At 41.5% G+C, this 19,936-nt stretch overlaps 1 long non-coding RNA gene across 4 annotated transcripts in view; it reads right to left on the bottom strand.

Annotated features, from left to right (window-relative positions):
- Nucleotides 1–5,271: 5,271 nt before the first annotated feature.
- Nucleotides 5,272–19,936, bottom strand: part of LOC119026059 — a 24,698-nt gene continuing 10,033 nt past the window's right edge. The window contains exons 2-5 of one of the 4 annotated variants that reach the window (XR_005077002.1): nt 18,210–18,516; nt 17,746–17,794; nt 16,907–16,964; nt 5,272–6,082 (exon numbers count right to left, since the gene is read on the bottom strand). This is a non-coding gene — a long non-coding RNA (uncharacterized LOC119026059). Of the gene's footprint in view, nt 6,083–7,481; nt 7,806–16,097; nt 16,965–17,745; nt 17,795–18,209; nt 18,517–19,936 lie in introns of those variants that run through there. The other 3 variants (XR_005077001.1, XR_005077000.1, XR_005076999.1) reach the window with 3 other exon arrangements.

Here is a 19,936-nt window from a genome sequence, read left to right as displayed (position 1 = left end):
GAAATTCACCTTCACCAACCATGTTTGACCACTAGAGGGCAGCACAGCATCATATTTACCACTTGGATACAGTTGGAGTTGGACAGCTGATTTCTTTCCCCCGAGACACTGAAATATAAATCTTTCATGCAAAAAAATGCTACTAACGGAGTTGTAAGAAATTCAAAAGTGGAACTGATTACTCAATATGGAGCTAAACTGGCTCACAAAATGTTTAATTTTCATCTATTAAATGAAGTGTTTTCTCATTTATTTAGGCACAGACTGAAAAATGAGTCAGATCTTGTGAAAAGAGGACGTGAGTCTGAAGTTTATCTCCCAGTGTGAACAGCACCAGAACCAGCACCAGAACCAGCACCAGAACCAGAACCAGCACCAGAACCAGCACCAGCACCAGCGTCATGCTCGTCATAACCTCTAGAGTGTAGTGGAGCACCAGAGTGAGTTCACCTGCTCAGCAGAGATGTGGATCTTTTTTTCTTAATCAGCATATGGAATTATCACTTCCTCGTCTGATATATTATTTAAAAAAAAAAAAACCTACACAAACACGATCACGGACTTAAACAGGATTTGGCTGATTATTTCCCCCTGGATATATTCTGTGTCGAGTCTTTTAATCACAAGGCTGATATCTGCAGGTTCGAGACCAGCTCAGGAGAGTCTGTTAATCAGATTCTTTTATGAGCGACGTCTGCAGCAGCTCACGGAAGCAATGTGAGCTACTTTTTATCGGTTTAGCCGTCCATCAAATGTCTCCTCAGCTGCTTCATTAACAAGGCGAGGGAACAAAAAGAAGAAAAAAAAAACCCCACAGACTCATTACCACAGAAGAAGAAGAGAGGGGAGCTGCACCTTCAGGGTCGCCTCATGTGAGAAAATCCGACCGACAAGCGAAGACTCTTCTGTTACTCGTCGGTTGCCGTATTGGTTTAGACCTCGAGGAGCAGTGATTTGAAATTGATCGAGTGCGACCGGCCTCGGCTACGGAGCAATACATAGTTGGACCATTATTAAACAGCAGACAGCGCACAGCTCAATAACTCAGCCAGGACTGCTCCCCTCAGCAGATGGGCCGACGTTCCCCCGCACCTTCCAAATGAATAATTGATTACGTACACGGACCTTATGCCAGGTCATGATTGCTTAAGCATGCTCAAAGCTCTGGGTGGATTCATGGAGATTTGGCGCCGGGCCCGTTGCCCTGATGTCACCGGTTCAGATCTCGCCAAGCAAACAGAACATGTCCTCTCTTAAATTTTAATATTCTCAGAGGATGGATATCATTACTGCTGGGCAAAAAAGCAAAATCTATGTTTTTAGTTAACGATCAGCTGTGCTTACCGCCTGATGACACGACTTCATCAAGAAAAGCTTTAAAACAGCAAGAAGACCCAACAGAGACGAACCAACGTATCGAGTATCGTCGTGCGGTTGAACACTCCCAACACAAAAGTTAATTGATGCTTGTTGATATTAGAAACAAGGTGGAGCAGCCTCTATCTGTTGCTGTATCTGGTCTACAGTACCGAACAGCCACTAATGAAATAAACCAAAGATCGTTTTCCAGCTTCCTTCATTTCTGATTATCGTTAACGGCCCTGAAAAAGGCCTTAACGGTCGACTCCTAATTTGGAGGCAGTGCTCTGAATCAATCAAAACAAAGAGAACAAATCAATAAAGCGATGTAACGACCGACAAACTGGTTTGAGTTCGACTGCAGCCAGACAGAACACGAGATGACGTTTAAAGATGCAGGGTTCCGACACAAAGACGCAAAATCGCCTCAACGTGAGCAGAAAAAATCGACGAAACCGAGTGACTTTAATAAACGTACAGACGAGAAGACAGAAGAGAGACACTGACTTCCAGCTGACATCTGCACACTTGGTTGGCAACATTAGGAGAATTTTACATTAAATCTGACAATGTGTGTTGCAGGAAAGTGAAATAAATCAAACATCTGCGGCTGGAAATTTTTAAATGAAATGTGTTTTCATCTGTTAAGTTTACATGAGGAATCTATCCGTATCAAGCTTGTTTTGTTTTGTGTGTGTGTGCCCCTAATTAAAACACATTTTCACACTATGGGTAAAAATCCAGATGCCGATGAGACGTAGCTCCTCTCCTCCTGCCCTCACATCTGTCTCCGCCGCCTCGTTCTGTTCTCGCTGTCAGATCCCGCTGAAGTTTCCGGATCCCGCAGAATAAACCGACTCTGATGAAAAAGTTTTGTCCGGCTAAAGATGAACAAATGGTGGAAGCATCTGGACCAGGAGGGAAACTGCTTTGTGTGTGTGTGTGTGTGTGTGTGTGTGCGCGCTCTTCAAGGTTAGATCTTTCCCTCTATGGAGCTCATCTCAGGTGTTTGGAGAGGTCCTGAAAATTCAACAGGTGAACTCTGTTATGTGGAAAAGACACACACACACACACACACACACACACACTCGGTGCAGATGGGACTCTCTGTCAGTCATGACAATAAAGGCTATTGTGCTGTTTGGCTCGCTGTTGGAGGAGATAGCGTTCTCTGACAGGGCATTTTGAAAAGAAGCTTATACATCTCAGCTATCAGAATGGGTTTATAGCCTTGTCGTGTGTGTGTGCGTGTGTGTGTGTGTGTGTGTGGCTGATCGGCGTGCTGAGGTATTCATAGTCGAGGCTTTGAGATGATAAAGACGTGAGTGAGCGGTAATTGATCCCTAAAGGGCTGCATTGTGCCAGTAAGTGTGTGCTGTGTGCGCCAGGTGAGGCAGCACACACACACACACACACACACACACACACACACACTTACGTACACACTAACATACACACTAACGTACACACTCAGTGTACTTGACAGATTTTTGGGTACGTGTGTGATGAAAACAGTGTCACCCTGGAGCCCAGAAGCTCCTTGTTAAAGCACATCTGGCGTAACGTACCGTAAGAAAACTAGCAACGTTTCTAGTGACCCACAGCAGATCAACCAGTGACCAGGAGATACTGGTGGAGACCAAAAACAGAGCAAAAAGAAGAGTGACTATTGGACCATAAAACCTGCTTCTAATGCTGCTCTGTGTATTGTTAACATATATAAGCTTTACAAGGTGATCATATATAAATGTTTTCTTGCCCCCAATCGACAGGAGGATCAAGTTAAACATTTAAGTTAAAGAAACTCCGTTGCTCACCAGACAATGTGAACACAGCTGCCGCGGCGCTCAAACCGCGCTTCCTTTTGCCTTTTTTCTTAAGTGCCGCACAGAAATATACCCTCCAAATGTCAGCCTGGTCTTTTCAAGCCGTCCAACAAGTGACAGAGATCCCCCAACGCATCAGACGCTACATATGAATGAGACTGTCTCTCCCTGCAGAGGAGAGAGGCCTGTTGTTGCTCTTATCAGTAGACCAGGCTCAATGGCTGGCCACGGGCAAGGCTGACGGGTGTGTGTGTGTGTGTGTGTGTGTGTGTGTGTGCATGCGTGCGTGTGTGTGTATGTGTGTGGAGGATACAGTGGGGATCCTCAGCCTGTTTGAAAGCAGAGAGATTCTCTGTGTGTTAAACACAAACAAGAGTCAGAGCAGGAGGCACTGGGAGAGAAATTGAGATGTATGTTGGTGTGTGTGAGAGAGAAAGAGGGAGAGAAGGAGTCGGTGTGTGTGTGTGTGTGTGTGTGTGTGTGTGTGTGGTGGTGTGTGTGTCTGACGGGCAGACAGCTTGACAGACCTCATCTGCGGCAGTCGCCCTCCTGTGTGTTATCAACGATGCCCAAACGGGCGCTGCCAATCATCCTGCATGCCGACGGGACCACACACACACACACACACACACACATGCACAAAAGTCTGGCAGTAAGTCTACAGGAGTGCCAACACACACACACACACACACACACACACACACACACACACCTTATAACACTCAGTAGTGCTCCGACAATAAGCTTTCAGTTTCTGCCTCGTTCTCGGCTGTAATTGTTAGTTGCAGCACATCTGCTGAACGTACTGAACTGATGTCACGCTACCAAATAATGACCGGCACATTACCACAGTGTCCTCTCATTAAGACCGTGTTCTTAAGAGTTGTGTACACACCTGGAATAACTTCTGAGCCACAGCGACGTCTTCCACTGCTACGGTCAGTGTGGACTAACAGGCTGGAGGGAGTAATGAAGGATTTGAATTTCAGGAGGCAGAAATGTTTTGAGTCTTAACAGGAGAACAGTAACATTTCAGGGCTTCAACTAATATTTATTTTCACTGTCGTCTTATCTGCTGATCAGATTTATGGTTCATTTTATCAATCATGGCAGGATTTATATGAAATTATTACAAAAGAGTATAAAAACTGTCAGAAAACTACACAAGCCCTGAGGGGCAAGAGAAGACTTGTTTCTGTTGATCTAGACTTTTCTAAGTCTCATCTAAATTGTTTTCTCTCAGTTATGACTTGAGAACTGGTGGAAATAAAAGTTTTGATGGGATAATCTTTTTTATATATTTTTTTCCTGCCAAGACAAAGTTTTTCCACTCAGTTTCACACACACGAAAAAAAACCAAACATCTTTTTAGTTTTGCACAGATGGAAAAAAAATAAACCTACAAAATCAAAATTCTGACCTTCGACCTTATGTCAAATCCATTCCTTCACAGGTTAGTTCTTCATCATCATTTGTTTTTCTTTCTGGTGTCTTACTCTATCACAGGTACACATTTTGTCACATTTCACTGTAGCAATGTGGAGAAATTTCACCTAAAATCACCTTGGAAAGAAAAAAAAGTTGTTTTTTCCACAGAAAAAAAGGTTTTTATTTCCAGGAGACAAAACAAATTTGGGTGTTTTTAATTGTTTTTATTCCTGCCAAGACTATTCTTTTTCCACTCAGTTTCACACATGTGAAAAAAATTATCTTTGGAGAAATTTTCCTTTTCACAGATGGAAAAGAATAAGAAACCCTGAAAATCAAAGACAAAAATTACAGGACAAAAAAAATGTTAGTGCAAAAAAAAAAGTCCCCAAAAAAAACACTTTTTTCCCTCAGTTTCACACAAACATAAAATATGTGAAACCAAGTGAAAGTGATTTTTCAAGAAATAAAAAATTCCAGAATTTTATTTATTTATTTATTTATTTATTTATTACCAGGAGGAAATAAAAGTTTGGGTGTCTTTTTTAAAACATTTTTTTCTCCTGCCAAGGCTACTTTTTTCAGAAACAGCAACCAGGTAAAATATATTTGGAATGAAAAAAGATATTTAAAGAACCAAACCAAAAGGAGTCATATGCTTAATTTTCAGGTTCATAATTTTATTTTGGGTTACTACTAGAAGGTTTCATTTAATGCTCAGAGAACACGTCATGTTTCAGCTCCTGTCTCTTTAAGGCCCCTCCTCCTTTTGAATACCTGGTCGGCTCTGATTGGTCAGCTCACACACGCCTGACCCAGCACCGCTAACAACAACACAGCAGCTGTGCTGAATCATTTCTAATGCACCAAACAAGCTGCTAGACATAAATCATGCAAATATATGACAATGTGTGACGTCAGAGTCATAGAATTAAAGGCGGGACAACTGACGTGGCGTTCAAGAGCAGTGTTTTCTGTGGGAGAGAAAAGCTTCTATTGGTGCAGACTTTTACCCTTTTCAACTTTTAAAACGTTTAAATGTACCAGAGCCTTTAACACACTGAAGGAAAGGATGCAAATGAAAAAGTGCGGTCTGCAGATACTTCAGAGGTTTTACACAGTTCCAAAGTTTTGAACAGGAAAGTTGTGACTGGTTTTCAGGTTTACTGCCTTTTTTTGAATGGGACGCAAACAGAAAGTACCTTCCAGGAACATTAGTAAATAAGTACCGATGTTCTTCTTGTCCAGTTTGCTGGAAAGAAGACTTTTTAATGAAGGCGATCACACAGGTACTAGTGAAAGTTTTGGCTTCATATTGACCTGAATTCAGTTTCAAAGTCTGAAACTCTGCACTGATTAATAAGCCAAAACATTTTGATTTTGTGTCAGCCGTGTAACCTGCAGTGGACTAACAAGCTCCAACGATGTCACTGGATATGTGAGCAGGGTCCAGGGAGGGCACGTTCACACTGTTAACAAAAGAAAAAATAAAAAAAACAAAACTGCAGAATAAAAATGAAACCAGATCAGATGAAGCCCAGAATAATTAGGAGAAATCAGAACCTGTCTGGCCCAGTCGTTCTCGGGCTGAGAATCAAAGGACACATGGAAGCATTGGAAAAAGCCAGAAATGGACGACTCCGGCCAATTTTCCCAAATGGTTTCCAAAAAAAACCCTCACCGACCATCCACACATGCACTTACAGGATCTTTTTCAGGACAGGACGAAGCTTGTGAACCATCGAACCTGTCAGCGTCAGTCTGGATCCTTTCATCATCTGTCGATATACAACTTGTACGCTGCTCGACCTTCTGTTCTCACTTCTAACATCAGTCTCTGCTCATGGATGTTTCTGCAAAGCTGTTACGTCAATTAAGTAGCAGGACTAAAGGATTAACATTATTTTGTTTAAAAAAATGACAATATATAGTATATCTGTGCTTGATTGTCTTCATTTGTTGTCGCGTTTGTCTTTGCTTTGTTTTGTATTTTATTGCTGTCCGTACGTTCATCTGGCTTTTACTTCCTACCTTACATCCAGTTGGGAAGTATTGAATAGATTAGATAGACAGAAGCAGCTGCCTTTACCAACAAGACTGATTTCAAGTCATGGCAGAAACAGACAGCAGGGAGACTGGAATGAGGAGAAACGTTGTGTTAGTGTGTTAAGACTCTGCCTGGATCTTCTTATTTTCACAGTCTGCTGCTGCTGCTCGGGACGCTTTACCAACCCGAAATGTGGCGTCCTGGGAAAGAGACTCAACAATCAACTATCCTTGTGGTGCGTTTACGGACAAATCCTCCTGATTCTACCTTTAAGTCTCTGAGTTGTATGAATATGACGTGAGTTCAGTTAACGTCCTTCAGAGGGAATCTTTTGACATTTATACTCTGAGTACATGTCAGAGCCTGTACTTTCTTACTTTTACTGCAGTAAAGAAGTTGAATCAGTTACTCAACTCTCTAACTGAATAAACGACGTGCAGACATTCACCACCTCAGCTGAAAAGATGAAAACTAGCTTCTCATCTTCTTCTGCCATATTTACAGTAATGATCGACACACACGGTCCCACAGAAACAAACTGAATAAAGAAAGATCTCTTCCATTTTTACATTTTCCAACAATAATCATAATGAATCACTGACTTTGTAATCTTTCTGGTTTTAACAGAAAGATAAATATCAACACAGTCTTTTTGCTGTATTGACAGATGGAGGCGAAGTTTAAAGGAAGCTGAATCGTGTTTATATTAACACATCTCAGCTTTAACTTTCCAAAGTAATTATAAAATAAGACGAGACGACTTATTTCATGGTTGAATTTTCATTAATTGCACTTGGGATTTTAACGTGCTTCGTGATATTTACCCTCATTTAAGTCTCTATCGTTAATCAGGCGAAAATAATGATGCAGATTTAAATATTTATACCAGCTAGTTGGCATTTAGTGATCCGTCTTTATTTCCATGAATGTGCTCATCCACTGCGTCCATTGTGGTGCTTTGTGCATTGTGTTCTTATTCCGTGTTATTGTTCAGCTATCTGTTTCCTTCCAAATCCGTGTGGCTCCCTTGTGGTTTTCGCCGTATCCCGATTGTGCCACAAACACATCTGTCACACCAAACACCGTTACCATGGCGACCATTACCGAGACAGGCGACGGTGGTCTGCGTGGAGTGTCAATTAACTCTGGGAAAAAAAAAAAATGGGAAAGAAAGACGCGTCGGCCCGCGGACACACACACACACACACACACACACACACACACACACACACACACACACACACACACTCATCAGTGACAGGATGGGTCACATTTGGTCATCTGAAGATGTTATTATTCCACCGATTCAAACAGAAAACTATGATTAGTTCCTCATTACGCTGTCGTCTCCCTCACACACACACACACACACACACACACACACACACACACTGGCTGACTGATAGCTGTGTATCACTTTCTGCTTAGAGTGTCAAGCTGCCTTATTCAAGTTAATTAGCGAAAGTGTAATTCTGTCAGTCTGCGGGACTAAATACAGAAGGGTCTCTCTCTGTTAACGTGCCATACAGACACCATCTGCTGAGACAACAGCAAAATATATTATTTATATATATTTTATTTTATCTTAAAAATAACAAACACTGACATGGAAGCAGGGCTTGAAGGCTTCATCGTGCAGCAACAGCTCATTAAAAGACATTCGAGCGCTCGTTCGCAGACGGCGTCGGCGGCTCAGACAGAAGTGTGATTATAAAGTGTGAAAGTGGACGAGCATGAGACGACTCCTGCAGGTGTGTGAATGTCAAGTTCTGGACATTTCATCAAAAAATGTGTTTAGGAAAGAACCCGCAAATGTAAAAAGAGGTATTGGAGATGTTTGTGTAAGTTTTATCTAAAGTCACAGGGTTCATTTTCTATTTCTAGCATAGAATATATTATTAGACTGACTTCATGAATAGTTGGGAAATGTTGAGAGTACGACGTTGCAGTCAGTCAAATGTTCATATGAGTTAAGGAGATAACTCCGCTGGCGAGCGTCTGGTTTGTATCTCTATTAACCAATCACAATCGTCCGGCGGCGTCTCAGCGAAGTGCCCCTGCAAACTAGCGCCACAGGATGTCTTCTGCACAGTGACGGTGAGGTCAGCTAGCACTCACTCGCGCTCAGTGAACTGGAACCTGGGTGCTGACAAACAGCCACAGTTAGTGATTATTAATTATTATTAATGTCCAGAAATCAGTGACGTTACAGTCGGTGTGAGTGTCAACACCGATTGCCTTTTGTGAAACAGCATTTCGAAAAATTCTCACTTGAGCTAGATACTTTCAACTCATGATTGACGCATATAGGCATATCTTAATTCAACTATTTATTTAATCGTTTGGTCTAAATGGCCCATAACCCAATGTTTTGGTCTAAAACGCAGTTAATGTCATGATAATTTAGATAACGTGTGGCTGGAATCTTGAAACACTGGCAAAGCTGATGAGAGACACGGCGAGCAGCTAAAACATTGTAATGTTAACATTATGTTTGCTAAGAGTTCACAGCTAAACCAATCTAAATTTACAGCTTGTGACTTTGAGACGGACCGACAAACACAAAGTCGTTACAGAAAGGGGAAGATTCCACGAAGGGGTAAACGCACACAAACACACACACACACACACACACACACACACACACACACACATTTTGGATCGCCACCAAACATTTATGTTGCATTTCGTTTAAAATCTTCAGAGACTTTTAAATAACAAGCTGAAGAGATCATTAGATCCATAAAGAGAAATATAGACTGATGCAGGATGAGTCAGTCTGAACTCTGGTTTATTTGTGTGTGTGTGTGTGTGTGTGTGTGTGTGTGTGTGTGTGTGTGTGTGCGTGCATGTTTGTGTGTGTCAGTCCCTACTCAGCACACGGCAGCGTTGGTTGTGCTTTGATGGCTCAGCACAAAGAGGAAGTGGATGCGTAAGAGTTTGCTTGTTGTTCTTGTTGTCATGCGTTTGTTTTTGTGTTTAGATGCCCCAGTTAAAACTCAGCGCTTTGTTCCTCAAACTAATACGAGCCCACACGACGCTCGAAACAACAACAACACTCACGCACGCACAACATTTTTTACATATGCAAATGCCGTTGCCAACACAGCGTTAGTCAGGGATTTCACAGATACTTTAATCACCGAGGGCAATGCGAGCGGAGGAGTTTGGAGAGATGGTGCATGAATTTACAGCTGACAGAACCAATAGTGAAATACAGTCCGTGAACAAGAGACGTTGTCAGCTTAATGCAGCTGTAACGGAGCTGAACGCATAAACACATCACAACACATGACACCATAAGCCAGACTGCTTTCCACTGACTCATGAATGAATGATACAGATTGATCCCAGATGGTTGAAAAGGTAACACTGTTAATAATCACTTATCATCTGCCGCTGAATACTTTCCACCGATGACTTCCCTGTGATTCACACCTGAGCAGCATTTCTTCCACTGCACAACTTGAAATGACTTCAGTAAGTCTTTCGGGGCAAGGTGCCAACATCTCAGCAGATATCCAGATGACGGATTTACAAACCAAGGCTTCCTCCTCTTTTTATAGGATAGCTGACGTGTTTTTGCCAAAACCTTCCAACTCTTTTGTTTTCCACAGACGGTTTATCTGCATGCAGGTCGCTCAGATGTCACTGGTCAGTCCAACTCGGACGCAACGCCGCTGATACTAAACACTTTTTTCTTACTCTTTGTGGGAACACGTGATTGTTTTTGTTCCCAATGATATCAACCAAGCTGTGGAAGACAGCAAGCTATGATTGGTAGAAGACCAACGTGAAGTCCGTCATGTCTTTTGGTTGAGTCACAGCACGAATATATGACTTTATTCTCCGAATCTGACATTGTCACAATCTTACAGTGACTACCAGGAACTTTAGAACTTAGTCGTGTGATTCCTCTGGTGATTAAAGATGACCTGCAACAGCAAACGAGACCATCAACCAAAAATACAAGAGACAATATATCTCCTCATCTGCTGGTCTCTATGTCACCGGCTTCCAAAACAACAATAGCAATGATCCTTAAAACAGATCGTTCCACTTTTGTCCAAAGGGGCGCTAGAATCAACAGAAACTGAAAGCATCTTCCCAAATATCGTCAGTCTGTCTCTTTATCCAGCCTAACCACCTACTCTGTTCAAGAATTACATGTTCACTGGCCTGTAACTGTCATTTTCTCCCAGAAACTCTAATGGCAGTGCATTACATTAATGAGTTACTGGGGACGGCGATGTAATTACACTAATGTGATTACGGTAATATAGAAGGTAACCTTAAATCATAAAGTAATGGTACAGAGTGATGTGTTACAGGGAGTTCTCTCCCCTCTGGCCAGAAAACCCAACTGCACTTATGATACATTTGACTGAAGCACACTTTTTTTTTTTTTTTTTTAAATATTCAAATTGGTTTGAAAGCACAGCGTCTGATTTGATTTGAGACTTCACGTGATAAAGATTTGCACCACTTCAAGCCAACGCCAAAGAGTCCTGGAAGGTCAGTGGAGGGAAGACCGAACCACCAGCTGTCAATTACAGCAAGAGATGAACAAACAAAACAAAAACACCAACGTGTCCAAGCTCTCTGTGACGCAGACATTATCTCTGTGCAGGACTGTGATGGGGCAGTTGTAAGAAGGAACAGTGAAATTGTCAAAAGTGAGTAATCTTTTTAATTTAGTCGGTGTGAGTGTAATGGTGAGGAACACAGTGAATAGGGCAGAATCAGTGGCATGAATAAAAATGATTGTCTTATTAGAGAAAAGCCAATGTAAGGACAATCACGACATTTCACAACCCCGCACTGCTACATGATGGATCATATTTCACTGACATTTAAAAACATTACCATTGCGTACACGTACATGAATATACATGCAGTTATTGCATCGTTCTTCTCTGTGATAGCGATGCCAGCAGCTCAGTCGCCTGAAAAGAATCTGCCTGAGATAGTTTTTAAAATACATTTAACCATGAAACTGCTGGATTTTTTAAAGGAGACGTGATGTTAACAAACAGTGGGTGTTTTTTTGACAGGACATTGTGACAATGTCAAGCTGTGTTTCTGGAAACAGAACCAGGTATTTTAAGCCAAAATATAACATGTTCCTAAACCTAACCAGAGCATAAATCATAAATATTGAACCTAAAATAACATTAAGTTACAACTTCTCCAGAGTTTGCAGAAACGTACATTTCATATTAGACATGGCTAGAAGTCCTATACATATTGCATTGGTTGCATTTTGATTAAATCTAACAATGCCTACATGTATGGTCCCTTAAAAAAAAAAAAAAAAAAAAAAAAAAAAGATGAATAATTCACTAAAATTTTCTTTGTGAGCAACATTTCAAATTAACCATCAACAACAAAAATGAATGTTACAACATGTGGTAATCGTTAAACTGATTTAAATGAAATGTCTTACTAATCCTGTTACATCCTTCCATACTTGGCGACAACACTGATTTTACATCCGCAAACAACTGATCTCAGACATTAAGGTCCAACTACGGAAGCCCATAAAAAAAAAATAAAAAAAAATGTTTAAATATTTTGGAGGAGGATTTTCCAGAAGAATTTTTATCATTTTTTTTTTAGACTAGTAAGACACCGAGCAATTTTTTTAAAAAAAAGAATTTTCTTTTTCTTTCCAAAAAATAAATAATAAAAAAACCTTCAGGAGAATATTTCTTAAGTACATGTGTGAAAAGATTTTGGAAGGAGACAAAAAAATGTGTGTGTTGTAACACTTCTGAACACAACACTTTTTTTGTGTGTTTTCTTTCAGGGGAGTTGAGGCTTACAATATTGTTTTATGCATATCCTGCCCAAACTTTATTTTTACTAAGTTACACACATGCAAAATAACAACAACGTATAAGTGGGTCAATTTTTTTTTTCTGGATTTCAGTTTTACACATTTTTTCTCCTGAAAATGACGAATAGATAATAAAATGTTTTCGCTTGCTTTCACACAAGACAAAAAAAATCCCTTGAAAGAATATTTTTTTCTTGTTTTCTTTCACTCTGTCACATTTCTTCACATTCACAAATTGCAGGTGTTTTTACACACATCCCCCCAAAAAATAAGTAACTTTGTGGGATTATTTTATTTTTTTCAATAGTTCAAAAGTTATAAACTAAGAAGAGAAAATAACTGAGATCAGGCTTCTTCACTTGCCCCTCAGGCTTCTGTAGTCAGCTGTGCTGCTTCTGTAAAGACTGATAAACACTGATTTTTAAAGACGCTTCAATCATTCAAACTGAACATTTGAACTTTCACCAGAATATTGTTTTCACTATTAGATCGAGGTCAGTAATAAGATATTTTGTGTCTCTTGCCTTTGTCTGCAGGATCGTGGGCTGTGTCAGTCTGTCCTCCTCTTTGTTCCAGGCTGAATTATCTCTATAACTATTAGATGGAAATTTTGCACAGACATTTATGTTCCCGAAGATGAATCCTAATTACCGCGATGATTAGGTTAATACTTTGGTTTATGACCAAATACCCACAAAGCTAACGACGTTTCCATCAGCCTCAGCTGCACTTTCTGTTTATTGCAAATTAGCAGCTACCGCAATTTTTTTTCTAATGTTCTGCAATTGTACACAATAAACTCTATTTTCCAGCTCGCTTATTCTTCATTCGTTCTTTCTTCAAGGAGGAAAAACACAGTTTGAAGGTTAATTCTGTGGTTCAAGAGACGTCTGGGTGTATACAAATGTGTTTTTTTTATGAGGCTGACTTCACGTTTGTAATGGTTCACTTGCACGTTATCCACCTATTCATGTGGTCAGCTTTGTGAATAATATCAATTCTCCATGGGAAACTAATGAGCGGCGGACATGCCCACCGGCCACAGGGGACACAATCCATTCCTTCACACTGGGTGTCTGTTGGGAGACAGTGTTGTGTCTCCCCCGTCTGTGTGTGTGGAGCTGTTCCCTCAATGCTCTGCCATATGGCCGCTGTGTCAGAACCCTCCAGGATTTTTTATTTATTTTTTTTTTTTGGGAGAGTCACCCTGTGGTCCTGACTCTCTCTTCCCAGACGTGGCCCACTCATGCTGGGCCAAGATGGGGAGGCAGTGAGCCCCCTCCACCCCTCCTCTGGATGGTAAGAGGGAGAGACAGTCTATAAAAGGGACATTTTAACATTTGGAGAGGCGAGAAACGAGAGAATGTGTGTTGAAAAAAAGAAAAGATTTAGAGATGATCTCGACGCTGTAAAAAGAAAAAAAGTCAGCTGAGAGAGAGAAAGAGGGAGGAGACGGGGATGTCAAAAGAGATGGAAACGCTGTCAGATGCGGAGAGAAGAGACAGATTGAGGAAGACACACAGAAGAGAGAGAGGACTATTCAGTCGCAAAATAAAAAAAGGGCAGGGAGGAAGAGGAGGGTAGGATGGTGCAAACAGAAAAGAAAGAGAAATGATGAGCGAAGGAGAGAAAAGGAGTGAAAGAGAGGAAATGGAGTGAGAGAACGTGAAGAGGCCAGGTGCAGCGGCAGAGCAGATGGAGGGAAGGAGAGAGGGAGGGAGAGAAAGAGTGATGGCAGGGGGGAAACAGAGAGAGTGGAGAAGTTAATGTCTCGACCGTTGTGTGATGGGGCGTGTCTGTTTCAATGCCAGTCTGCTTTTCCACACACTCATTTAAAGACCTCCTTTTCTTTCCCTTTCCCCCCAGTCTTCTCCTCTTTCTCTTTTCAAGCTTCCTCTTTCTTCGCTTTGTCTCAGTTTCTTGCTCTTTCTCTCGCAGATTCAATTCACTGCACTGGTACGACTGTACATCACAGAGAGGCAACAAACCGTTTACCAAAATATAACTTTGACACAACTTTTTTTTTATACACTTGAACTACAGCGGATGATTTGGTAACCGATATCTGTGTTAGCCGTTAAGTTGCTCAAATGCCTGAGACGATATAAAATGATGGTTCAACATTTGGGAATTCTCATTCTTGCTGAGAGTTGAAAAGTTGGACAAACTTCTCATATAAGTCTGACAAAAATAAGATAACAGGCAGCATCCAGTTAGCATAGCTTACAGTCGGGGGAAAATAGTCACCTCAATTGTTCCAAGGTAACTAAATCTACCAATCCAAGCAAGTATCACAGGAGACGATGACGAAATGTCATCTATAGGATGTCAACTTCTTTCATAACAGCCTTGGAATAGTGGACAGCTTTTTTAATGATTACTAGCAGGCTGGACAACAAAGCTGCTTTGTACTAAACTTTAACAAACTTTCTCTTAATTCAAGTCACAATTTCGTGACTGTTTGATGAACCTCCCATCCATGATCAATGAGCTTTTGTGGCCTTAACGTGACCTCAGTTTAGATATGAATCCGGAACGTTGTGTGTTCAACAACTACCCAAACCATTTGCCTGTGTCTTCAGCACAGTGGAAGAAACGTGGATGATGCAGACATCAAGGAAAGTTCTGCCGAGTCCCAAAATAAATATATAAACATTGTGTCCATGTACACAAATCCTGTCGATGATACTCACTGTCAATCTAACAAGCTGCTGTGAAACCATGTGAGCCCACCAGCAAGTAAACCTACTCATCAAACTCTCTCCAGAATAAGCATATTTCCCAAAATGTGCAACAATTATTTTAAGTTAGGGACACACACACACACAGCGACAAACACACACACACACACACACACACACACACACACACACAGTGACACACACATCTGTCCGACACTGATGTCCTGGAGACAGTTTGCCGCCGCAGAAAGCAGGGTGGAAGTAGCATGAACAATCTCTCTTCTTTTCTGCCACTGGGTCACTGGAGCGGCGCGGACATAAACATAATAATCCCTTTGAGCACCGCGGGGGACAGGATGCCCATATATGGAAGCGAGGAGAAAGGGGGGCGTGGCTGGCCGCGTCGGGGAGCTTGACATGGCGGAACGGCTGAATTATATTGGAAGGCCTGAGAAACAGTCGAGCATCCAGACTGTTGGACTGTCTGTCTGAGGCTGGAACACACACACACACACACACACACACACACACACACACACACACACACACACACACACACACACACACACACTCTCGGCTTGTCTGTCTCCTTTTCCTCTTCCCTCTCTCCACCCCTCTGTCCTTCATGCCTTTTTTCTCTAACACACTTTATTTTTTTCCGAACCCATCTGTCATCCACGGCAACTTTTACTTCCTTTATTCTTTCTTTATTTGTGACTTCTCTTCCCTCCCTCCAGTCCTCCCACTGCTTCCACCTCCGATGCCCACACCTGTTAGCTCTCTGTGCAACGTCCAACATTTTCCACCAGGATCGGCTGAGCACTGAATGATCAAATTTCCTCTGAAACAACCATTTCACCTCCCTCACAGTGCACGAAAACAGTTTCTAGTGTCTTGTGTCAAGCAATCCAAAAGTCTGCTGTTTAAAATGAATTATGTTTACTGTTACAAATGTCTTACAGTGCTGTCAGCAGCTTGTTTTTCTGCAGTGCAGTTCACCCAAATCATAAAAAGAAAAATAAATACTTTCTATCAAACTAAAAAGTCAATTATTTGGATTATTCAGAGTAAAACAAGCATGGAGAGAGAGGACATTGATAAATCTGACGCTCTGGACAGAACAAACAAAAGTTCTTTCTCCTCATTTTTCATCCTCTACCCATATTATTTACAGTGTTGACACACTTCTGGAGCGCTCTTCTTTCTTTCATTCCCTCCGTTTTTCCTTTCTAAGCTTTTAGAGTCGAGGACAGATGGTGTCACAGACTATGAGGCCCTTTGAGGCAAATTTCTAATTTTGGGATGTGTAAATAAAACCAATTTGACTCTGGAGGTCATTGATTAAATGCTGAGGAATGAACTTTCCAATACTTCCCACAATAAATCCACTCATGTAGTTCGTGGGACATTTCTGGCTGGGATGATCTACACATGCAACAGTGTAAAACTATCCAAGAGTGGATTAATGTGTGTGTGAGTCCTGACATCTTAAACCCAGAGTGAGGACGCAGAGGAACTAAGTCATTGTCATTATAGATTACTGTTAGAATAAATGCAGTCGACTTTGCTTCAGGCGGGTTGACATCAATCTTTTTCTCTCACTCTGGGGAAAGAAAGGAAATATGTGTATTTCTCAATTTTGTTAGGGAGCTTCCTTGCCTTAGCAGAAAACCATCTTTCAGTTGACATGGCACTCCTTGAGGAAAAGTAGTGATCAGGGCTTTACCTTGAAACCGGCGAAGTACACAAGTTGTCATTACTGTGGTGGCATCTCCCAACAAAATCTGCAACAAAACGAGACTTTACCTTTATAAAAAACACTGATGAAAAGTCATTAATTCATGAATTAGTGCCCCTGTAGGAAAACACTGTCTACACTTTATATAGTTTCACTATGCGAGCAGAGGACCAAGATGTGGGCACTGGAATCTGACAGAATATGTGACTGACAGTGGACAGGAGATCAGGAGCGAGGGCAGATTGTCCACTAGTTAATTGATCGTGGATGGTGTCATTCGCTCCGACAGATAAAACAACAAAAGCATGAAAAACTTTAACTGGTCGGCAAATATTTGTGTGGGAAACACCTGAGAGTTTGCAGTGGCAGTGAGCAGCAGCTGGTTGTGTTGACAGTGTGTTTGAATAAACCTCTCTGATGTGTGAAGGAGTTTGTATTTACTGTTCAGCTCATCTAAACACTGACTGAGGGAGGGGACTGCTAACTGCATAACAGACAGAAAGTTAGCTAAACGCTTACAGCAGCTTTAAATCAGTTCTTACACTGGATGTCTAACAATTCTCTGGTTGTACAAGCTTGAAGCGTGCAACTTTGATGAGAGCCTTTCCTGCTTTAAAATGTGGTGAGTCATTAGCACAATACGTAACTGTAAAAGCAAAGTCTGACGATTGTTTTATTCTGGTTAGGAGTGGGAACAGAACTAGGAGAGAAAGGTTTGAAGCGATGGTGCTGATGTGGATTTCTGCTTGTGTAGGATTAAATCTGATCATTAACAACCCTCTGCTCTCTCTCTCTCTCTCTCTCTCTCACTCCATCCTTCTCCTCACCTCTCCTCAGCATCACTCTCCTCCTCTCTCCTCCCTCTGCTCTTCTGTCCTGAAAGATTTTAAATGTTTAAACAGCGACTGTGGTCAGTCATCAATCACACTGACACAGATGATTACTGAAGGCGCACACACACACACACACACACACACACACACACACACACACACACACACACACACACAGTCATTACTAAACACCTAATGGACACGCAGCCGAGCATTGGCCTTTAAGCACTACGTCCGTCATTTACACACACACACACACACACACACACACACACACACACACACACACACACACACACACACACACACACACACACACACTATACTCTCCATCACTCAAGCTCATTAGCCTTCTCTTTTGCTTCATCTGTCTTTCTCTCTCTGTGTATTCCTCTTCCTCTTACATTCATTCCATTTTGCTTCCATCTCCTCCTCGCACAGAAAACACCTTTCTCTACCTTTTTCACTCCTTCTGATGACCAGTCTCCGTCATTGCCCCCTCTTCCTCTTCCTCTTCCTCTCTCACTCTCTCTGTCTGTCTGACACATTTGAGTCTTCATTTTTGTCCAACTGCATCTCCATTTCCTTTTGTCTCTCCTCCCACCACACATGCAGGGCGTCATCGTCTGTAATAAATCTTGTTTCCTGTCCGCTGAGGCTGATGCGGCCCGCAGCTCTATGCAGAGTGATAGATGATACAATATTGAGCCATTGTAAAGCTGCGACGGAGATCTAGGGTTCTCATAAGAAAAGGGCCCCCGTAGCCTGTAGGGAGAGAAAGACAGAAAGTATGTGAGAGGAAGAGAAAAGGCAGAAAATGTGGGAAAGGCAAAAAAGAAAATGAGTATTTATACAGAGCCGGTGAGTGGGGGAAAGCGAAGGCGGCTGGAGAAAATAAGGCACATTGGTAAGAGTGTGGTTATGAATTATTTAGGTGTATTACCTAATAAAAAATGTGATAATTTATTTCCACTGCAATACAAAAATATTACAGTACAGTGAATTATGGCAGGAGTTTCTTCAACAGAAAAGTAGAAAGGCAACATGACAACAAAAATAATCTGCTGTATATGTAATGACATTCCCTACACAACGATGGAAGAAGAAGAGGAAGGAGAAGAAGAAGAAGAAGAAGAAGAAGAAGAAGAAGAAGAAGAAGAAGAAGAAGAAGAAGAAGAAGAAGAAGAAGAAGTGAAGGAAGGAAGGAATGAAAGAATAACAAGAAGAACAAGAATCTTCAAAGGTCCTATTACTGTAGAAAGTGAGATTTCCATGTATTTTGTCATTATCTAAGCAGATTTAGGTGCTTTGTAAATACTTGTAAAGTATCATATGAGTCTTTTCTGAGGTTGCTAAAACTACATAAGCTAGCAGTCAGAAAACTTGATCTCTCAAGGGGGGTCTTACTCTGTGTCACAGTGTGTTAGACCATGGATTATATTTACGCCGGGACATCCCTTTAAGTGACAGGCCCTAAAACAATGTGTTCAGACAGAGTGATGCATTTTTGAATGTTAAAGCATCACCCAAAACAGAGGCATAAACTGTAAAACTGACCTTGAATCCATCCTGTCTCATACAGACAACAGTAAATCTTTGTGAGTTTGATTAGGACAACAAATCCTATTTTTAGAGAACAAGGCATCTATGTGTTTGTGCACAAACTGCTGCCAGTTTCTGTCACACTGTTTGCTGCAGTGTTTAGTCTGATAAATAGAGCCACCTGTGGTCCTCTATTAGGGATAATGACATCTCTCTCTCTCTCACACACACACACACACACAGACACACACACACACACACACACTACACACTGGTGTTCACAGTCATCCAAATGCATTTGGAGGAGCAGGAATGTACACTCACACAGAGAGTGGTGTAAGCACAATGAGGCCGTCCTCACCATAAAAATGACAGAAATGCAAATATTTAACATGACTTATGTTTATGTTTCCTGAGACGTGATCTCTTGTGGCCGTGACATAGTTATTGTGCTGTAAAACTGCACCGAGAGGAGGTCGGAGTGGATGATTTGGTGTACAAAGTGAACTCACTGTAGATGTTATCCTTTTCACATTTTGCTTTTCACTTTTGGTTAATTTTCATCTAATCTGACGCACAACAGTTTTTAATCACAGTGAGCAGGAGTTTGCTTACTCTGGAGAAAATCAAAGCCTTCCTGTGG

Source organism: Acanthopagrus latus, chromosome 9, assembly GCF_904848185.1.
Source record: "Acanthopagrus latus isolate v.2019 chromosome 9, fAcaLat1.1, whole genome shotgun sequence".
In the NCBI taxonomy this organism is placed as follows: domain Eukaryota; kingdom Metazoa; phylum Chordata; class Actinopteri; order Spariformes; family Sparidae; genus Acanthopagrus; species Acanthopagrus latus.
This window is presented reverse-complemented; position numbering and strand designations above follow the sequence as displayed.